The sequence below is a fragment of the Bison bison genome, unplaced genomic scaffold (assembly GCF_000754665.1).
Source record: "Bison bison bison isolate TAMUID 2011002044 unplaced genomic scaffold, Bison_UMD1.0 scf7180017864065, whole genome shotgun sequence".
Classification (NCBI taxonomy): domain Eukaryota; kingdom Metazoa; phylum Chordata; class Mammalia; order Artiodactyla; family Bovidae; genus Bison; species Bison bison.
Window position 1 is genome coordinate 1,347,209 of NW_011494637.1, and position 8,524 is coordinate 1,355,732.

At 39.5% G+C, this 8,524-nt stretch overlaps 1 protein-coding gene across 8 annotated transcripts in view; it reads right to left on the reverse strand.

Annotated features, from left to right (window-relative positions):
• The window catches only part of PARK2 (parkin RBR E3 ubiquitin protein ligase), a 1,245,124-nt gene that overhangs the window by 1,196,325 nt on the left and 40,275 nt on the right, over positions 1-8,524 (reverse strand). Inside the window, exon 1 of one of the 8 annotated variants that reach the window (XM_010836729.1) lies at positions 3,854-5,443. The exons of the other annotated variants lie outside the window; for them this stretch is intronic. The gene's annotated coding sequence lies outside the window, so the exon portion shown is untranslated. Of the gene's footprint in view, positions 1-3,853; positions 5,444-8,524 lie in introns of those variants that run through there. 8 annotated transcript variants of the gene reach the window in all.

Below are 8,524 nucleotides of genomic sequence, written 5' to 3' on the forward strand. Positions count from 1 at the left end.
AGGGTGGTGTCATCTGCAGATCTGAGGTTATTGATATTTCTTCTGGCAATCTTGATTCCAGCTTGTGCTTCTTCCAGTCCAGCATTTCTCATGATGTACTCTGCATAGAAGTTAATAAGCAGGGTGACAATATACAGCCTTGACGTACTCCTTTTCCTATTTAGAACCAGTCTGTTGTTCCATGTCCAGTTCTAACTGTTGCTTCCTGATCTGCATATAGGTTTCTCAAGAGGCAGGTCAGGTGGTCTGGTATGCCCATCTCTTTCAGAATTTTCCACAGTTTATGGTGACCCACACAGTCAAAGAGTTTGGCACAGTCAATAAAGCAGAAATAGATATTTTTCTGGAACTCTCTTGCTTTTTTGATGATCCAGCAGATGTTGGCAATTTGATCTCTGGTTCCTCTGCCTTTTCTAAAACCAGCTTGAACATCAAGAAGTTCACGGTTTACGTATTGCTAAAGCCTGGCTTGGAGAATTTTGAGCATTACTTTACTAGTGTGTGAGATGAGTGCAATTAGTGCGGTAGTTTGAGCATTCTTTGACATTGCTTTCTTTTGGATTGGAATGAAAACTGACCCTTTCCAGTCCTGTGGCCACTGCTAAGTTTTCCAAATTTGCTGGCATATTGAGTGCAGCACTTTCACAGCATCATCTTTCAGGATTTGGAATAGCTCCACTGGAATTCCATCACCTCCACTAACTAGCAGGCTTGCCATTTGGGGTTCATCAGGTAAGGAGCAAAGGAGAGTCATCTTGGGCCAGTAATGACATCAGTATCTTACATATTATGATCGTTTTAGAAAGAATATTGGGTTTAGAGTTGGCAACAGAGACCAGAGGCCAAAGCACTGACAAACTCAGAGAACAAAGCAACACAGGCTGGAACAAGACCAGACAGTGGTGCTGGAAGGAAGGAAACAGACACATGAAAAACTACGGAGGCCCAGCCAAAAGAACTGGTAGACAGACCACAGGGGCTTCCCAGTGTTGATGCTGTTTTGCTAGAGCAGTGATAAAATTAAGATAGGTAATACAGAGGGAGGGCAGCGTGGAGTGGCAGAAAAAGAAGAATTTACTTATTTTAAAACTTGAGATTTTATTTACTAATTTTTATTTTTTTGGCCATGGTGGGTCTTCATTGCTGTGCGTGGGCTTTCTCTAGTTGTAGCGAACAGGGAGTACCGGTAGTTGCGGTGCAAGGGCCCCTCATCGCAGCAGCATCTCCTGTTGTGGAGCACAGGGACTAGCATGTGTGAGCTTCATTAGCTGCAGCTCACAGGCTTCGGAGCACTGACTCAGTAGTTGAGGTGCATGGGCTTAGGTGCTCCCCGACATGTGGGATCCTCCAGGACCAGGGACTGAACCAGTGTCCATTGCACTGCAAGGCAGATTCTTAACCACTGGAGCACCAGGGAAGCCCAAGAATTTATTTATAAATACAGAGATTTGATATATCTCTGCAACACAAAGGAGTGAGGAAAGAAAAACAGAAATATGGCACTGTAGGTCAGACTGTAGATTTGGAAGCATTCTACACAGAGCTGATCATCAAATTCATAGGACTGGGTGAAATCACACACAGAGAGCACTGAAAGTTAGAGGAAACCCCCAGTAATGCCACTTATACTATCAACAAAGAGTATAAAATACGTAAAATAATAACTAGGCAGAACCGATGAGAAACAAAGTACAAGCTATATTAAGAGATAAATGTAAACACGTTCATCATAGAGACAAGAGATTATGTTTCAGGATAAGAGAAATAATTTGGTTAAAGTCATTCATTCTCTAATTAATTTGTAATTACAATTCTAGCAAAAAACTGCAATATAATTTTGGGAAGCTTAATAATATTGTCCTAAAGTCATCTGGAACAAGCATCTGAGAGCAGCTATTTTTAAAAGAGAAATAATGAAAGGAGAACCTAACACATATTAAAGTATTATAAAAGCACAATAATATAGTAGCCACTCATATACAGAAAGACTACTGTATTAGAAACTACAGCAATAGACACATGTACAATTATGGAAATGATAAAAACCTTGACTTTCAAATCAGCAGGGAAAGAGACAACTTAATATGAAGCAACATATAAGAAAAGTTTTTCCTCTGAGATGGGTTGAGGAGGATGGAAGAAGTCTGAGCTTTACATACATAGAGTAGAAAGCTTCAGTGACAGAAACACAAAAGAGAGTGTTCACTTATTGCAAGTTATGGAAATGAGGGAATTGTGGGTTCCAGTGAATGTTTAATTCTGGAAGGATCAAAGAAGACACCCTTGGCCATAATGAAATGAAGCCTTTAGAAGGGGATGTGTCAAGAAGGATTATTTGATTGTGATGATAGCAACAGCTCTGGAGAACAGATGTCTGGATGAATTTTGATATCTGGCTTACTGGAAATGAAGAAATAGTGGAGGTAAAAAAATAAAACTTTATTGTCAGGGAGTGGGCCTGCCAAGTTTAAGATTTCTAAGATGTCAGTTCTGAGAAAGGCATAATAAATCAGACTGCAGCAGTAGAAACGTCTGGCCAGGATTTTGACAGGTCAATAATGTAAGGTCTGAAGCTCCCACAAGAAGTGCCTAGGAATCAAGGCAGAAAGGGGATGGGCAGTGAGGTGATGAAGTCCTCCTTTCCTGTGGAGGACTGGTCTCCTGGTAAACAGATGAAGAGGAACAAGAGGAGGCGACTGTGCTTAATATTTTTTGAGCTGTGACTAAGGCAAAAAGTTTCTGACAGGCAGACTGTGAGGTAGATGTGTAATTTCTCTCTCCATGGTGTCTAACACACAGCACATGTAGTGTCAAAGAATCACCCAATAAAAAGATGCTGTAGGATGTGCTAGAAGAAATGCTGGAAAGCCTAAAGCCAACCCCACAATCTGACCACGGGTGGAGGAGACAAAACAGGATGTGCGGCAGCCACAGGAGCGCATGGAGGTGAGCAGCGTCACCAAAAGAAGGTGGGGCTCAAAGAGGAGAGGTGCAGAAGCTTAAAAGGAAAGTCAGCGGGAGAAGGACAGTTCAAGGACAGAAACAGACTCTTAGTGACTGATTCAAACTAGAAAGCCAGGGTAGCGATCCAGAGTGTGAAATGCAGCTGTCAAGCAGATCCACATCTGTGCCTGCAGCGATTTAGAAAGTATTGTCCAGCTTGCAGATTTCTTTGAAAAAAAATTTTTTTTAAAGGCTTATCTAGGTAAAAATAAAAAATTAAAAGTAATACATTTTTAAAAAGCTTTATTGACAGGTATAACTGGCATACTATAAAATTTTACAACTTGATATGTATGGGCCTATGGATGCCCATACAGTGAAGAATCTGCCTACAATGCAGGAGACCAGGGTTCGAGCCCTGGGTCGGGAAGATCCCTTAGAGAAGGGCATGGCAACTCACTCCAGTATTCTTGCCTGGAGAACCCCATGGACAGAGGAGCTTGGCGGGCTGCAGTCCAAGGAGTCTCAAAGAGGTCGGACACGACCAAGTGACTAACACACGCATGCACCCATGAACCTATTACCACTGCCGACCTAACGAGTGAATCTCCCCAGAAGATTCTTCCTGCTACTTCCTAACTCCTCCCTCCTGCCCCTTCCAGACTAACTCTTGCCTTCCCACCCTCATCCCTAGGCATCACTCAGCTGTCCTCTGTCTCTAGAGAATTTTGTAATTGCGGGAATTCTTACAAATAAAACGATACAGTCTATACTTTCTTTTGTCTGATTCCTTTCCTTCCATGTAATGATTTTGGAAATCATTCATGTTGTTGCATAAATACTTCACTTCTTCTTATTATTGAACAGTACTCAATTGCATAGACATACCAAAATGTCCTTAGCCATTTACCTGCTGATGGATTATTTTCAGCTTTTGGCCACTGCACATAAAGTTGCCACAGCATTTGTGTAGGAGTCTCTGTATGGACACTCGCTGTTGTTTATCTCAGGTAAATGTCCAGGAGTGGAACGGCTGAGTCACGCAGTGGTTCCACACTTAGCTCTTCAAGAATCGGCCAAATCACTACTCCACAGCGGTTTTCCCGTGGCCACTCCTGCATTTTTCCATTGCCTCCTGTGGTGTACATGCAAGAGACTGCTGTTTGTTCCACGTCCTCCCCAACGCTGGGTATAACCAGTCTTTTTAACTTTATGCATTCTAACAGATATAGAATGGCATCTCACTGTGGCTTAAATCTGCATTTCTCTAACAGTAATAATGTTGAGCGTCTTTCATGTACTCATTTACCATATATATGTATGTATGTATACACATACATCATCTGGTGAAGCATTTGTCTAAATCATTTGTGTATGTTTCACTGGATTGTTTTTTTATTTATCGAGTTGTGGGAACGCTCTATTCTAAATACAACTCCTCTCCCTGAAAGATGGTTTGCAAGCAACTTTTCCCCAAGTTTGCCTTGTTTTTGCATTCTCTTAACAGTGTTTCTTAAAGAAGAGAAGTCCTTTGTGTTGATGAAAACCTGTTTATGGATCATGCTCTTGGTGTTGAATCTAAGAAACCTTTGCCTATTTCAAGGTCATTGAGTGTTTTCTATGTTCTCCGAGATTTTACCATTGCAAGCTTTACAGATAGATCTATGATACATTTTTAGTTAGTTTTTGTATATGTTGTGTGGTACGGATTGAAGTCATAACTATTTTGTACCTGATAGTGATCTTACAGATCGTCTGATCTAACCCTTCTACTTGTAGATGGTATCCACATTATCAGACAGTGGCACAAATGATATGTCTAAAAATGTACACCCATAAAGTAGATTTGAGACCTAAGTTTAAATCTAAAGACTAAATCAAAAGCTTGCAATGCACCTTCATGTCCTCAGTGTAGCCAGGTTACAGAAAAACCCAGCAATTGTAACACATGCTGATTTGAAAAGCTACTTTTACAGGTTTAAATTAAATAATCTCCAAAGTATATTTTTTAAAAGCCACATGTAACACAAAGTAAAAAGAAAAGTTTACTGGAATCAAGAAGGCTATTTTAAAGAATACCTCCCCTGACAGAGGTTAAGTAACCACATCACCGATGAAGCTGTAGCATTTTGTCTCAACTATCCCAAAAGACAGTTTTAGGACAAATCTCGACTGATATTTATTTGATATTACTACCCTTTTTCAAAAGGGCAAATACTTTGCCCCACTGTCAACATCCAGCAATCAAAAACTATGGTGTGTAAGACACTCCTTGGGTATACTGCCTACTTTGCCTCTGACCCATGAAGCCTCAAAATTGATTATTCTGAAGTAGGATATGCTAGTAAGGTTGAAGCCATGGGTTAAGGACTGGAGCTCAGCACTTGGAGGGTCTACATTTGAAATTCTTCGTTATGGTGCCTTCCCTAATCACTGTTTGAGTATATTTCTTTTTCACTGGAGTAGGGAATGGCAACTCACTCCAGTATTCTGGCCTGGGAAATCACATGGACAGAGGAACCTGGCAGGCTACAGTCCATGGGGTTGCAAAGACTCGGACATGACAGAGTGACTAACAACACTTTCACGTTCATCACTACCATGTAGGGTTTTCTTTCTCTCTTTGGATCCTATTGCCTTTCACATTAAAATAGTTTTTTCTTATTTCCCCAAATTATCAAATGCAACACCTTTCTCTTTTCTTCTTCAAATAATATTAAGTATATGGACACATATATGTTGTTACATCAAGATTATTGACATACAAATCTAAGCTAGCTAGCAAATGCAAAATTTGATTCCCACTGCCATTATAACTCAATAGAGCAACCTTGATAAATCGATAAGAGAGATGTAAGGAGCTTATCTTTTAGAGGTACCACCAGATCTGTTTCTAGTCTTAGGGTATTTCAGGAAAATGTTTATTTCAATAGATTCACTTACTACAAAAGACAATATCATAAAGGCTTATAACACATTTTTTAAAAAAACTGAAATATAAGTTCACTAGTATAGGTAATAAACTGGCAATCTTTTAACAGCATAAACAACCACTTCTTTTTCTTCTCATAAATTCAGGTTTACATCCATTGGCTTTGTTTAAAGCAATCTTCAGTGCATCATTTTCTGACCACTATGTCTGAAATATTTTTTTAACAGTGCACAACAGGAGATTTTTAATATAAACAGTTTTCTAAATTGTCTTTATTATTGTTTTCACAGCAGCCACAATGTGATAAATATTGAAAAAGGTACTACTATATTCCAGCCTCACATTCAAGTAGATACTATTCAAAAGCATAAGAGACAAAGACAAATACAATAAAAAGTTATTACAAAAAACAGGCAAAATACAGGAGATCTCTTATTCAGCCTCTCAGCTTCACAGGTTTTTTGAACAACTCTAAAAATAGCAAGGAAGAGTCCTCTTTGCTTAACAGCACTTAAGACTCTTATTTCCTTTTCTTCTATCAAAAAATAATAAAGCAGAAGATAAAGTAATATGTAAGTGTTAGTCACTCAGTTGTGTCCAACTCTTTGCAACCTCATGGGTGGTAGCCCACCAGGCTCCTCTGTTCATGGAATTCTACAGGCAAGAATACTGGAGTGGGCTGTCATTTCCTCCTCCAGGAGATCTTCCTGACCGAGGGATTGAAGATCTGGATTCCAGGTCTCCTGCACTGCAGGCAGATTCTTTACTGTCTAAGCCACCACTGGGATTCTTTACTTCCCAGCCACTTTACTGGGAGGCCCATAGAGTAATACACCAGCAAAATATGCAGACATTTACCAAGCACAGATTCTCTTGTAAGACTTCTGAATCTTTAAGTAATATGATAAATATAACTTGGAAAATTTGATGATGATATAAAATTGTCATGAAGAAAACTTAAAGCTATACTGGATGTCCACTGTTGGTCTTGAGTGCATTCTTATATGTGACAACATTATAGACAAAGAATCTGACTACACATGTTTATCAGCTGTAAGCTGTTCATTCCCTTTGATCCAGTAAATCTCATTTCTCTGAGTCAACGAGATGTTCTCAAAAACTAATTCTAAACTTGGAGAAAGGTTCATACAGAAAGATGCACAATAGCGGTGTTATATATACTGCTGTATACAATATGCTGTATATAATATACTGTTGTATATAATATGCAACATATTGAAAACATCCCAGCTATATGACAACAAGAAGTAAAAATACGATGTACTCAGTTCACTTGGTGGATCATTATACGGGTATTAAAATCTCCTTGCAAACACAACGTATGAACCCAGTAATACCTAACGAATTTAAATGAAATATAGAAATGTACAAAGAACATCATTACAGTTACAATAAAAATGACTCATATAATCAAATGCACTGTTAAGAAATCACTATCACTAAAAACTTGAACAACAGTTTTATTGGGGCGATGAGAATACCTTTTATTTTTTTCTCATACTTAACAAATGTCATTTAATTAGCATATGTTATTTTTAAATGTAAACTATTTGATATTTTTAATAAGAGAGCCAGGGAAAAGAAATTGACTTATGCTTCTCCAGCAGGGAAGGGGAGGAGCCTAATTTATTCCAGGCCTGTGCTGTCCAACAAAGCCAGTGGACTCTGTGCTGTTGAACAAAGCTACTGAGGTGATGGAATTCCAGCTGAGCTATTGCAAATCCTAAAAGATGATGCTGTGAAAGTGCTGCACTCAGTATGCCAGCAAAGTTGGAAAACTCAGCAGTGCCCACAGGACCGGAAAAGGTCAGTTTTCATTCCAATCCCAAAGAAAGGCAATGCCAAAGAACGTGCAAACTACCGCACCATTGCCCTCATCTCACACGCTAGCAAAGTAACGCTCACAATTCTCCAAGCCAGGCTTCAACAGCCTTGGCTTCTGTGTGTTCAAGCCAGATTTAGAAAATGCAGAGGAACCAGAGATCAAATTGCCAAAACCCGCTGGATCATCGAAAAAGCAAGAGAGTTCCAGAAAAATATCTACTTCTGCTTACTGACTACACCAAAGTCTTTCACTGTGTGGGCCACAACAAACTTGGGAAATTCTTTAAGAGATGGGAATATCAGACCACCCTACCTGGCTGCCTCCTGATAAATTTGTATGCAAGTCAAGAAGTAACAGTTAGAGCTGGACATGGAACAGACCACTGGTTCCAAATTAGGAAAGACAATATGTCAAGGCATATTGGCAACCTGCTTATTTAACTAATATGCAGAGTACATACTGAGAAATGCCTGGCTGGATGAAGCTCAAGCTGGAATCAAGATTTCTTGGAGAAATATTAATAACCTTAGATACACAGATGACACCACCCTTCTGGCAGAAAGTAAAGAAGAACTAAAGAGCCTCTTGAGGATAGTGAAAAAGTTGGCTTACAACTCAACATACAGAAAACTAAGATCCTGCTATCCGGTCCCATCACTTCATGGCAAATATATGGGGAAACAAGGGACACAGTGACAGACTTGATTTTTTAGGGCTCCAAAATCATTGCAGATAGTGACTGCAGCCATGAAATTAAAATATGCTTGCTCCTTGGAAGAAAAGCTATGAGCAACCTAGCTCAG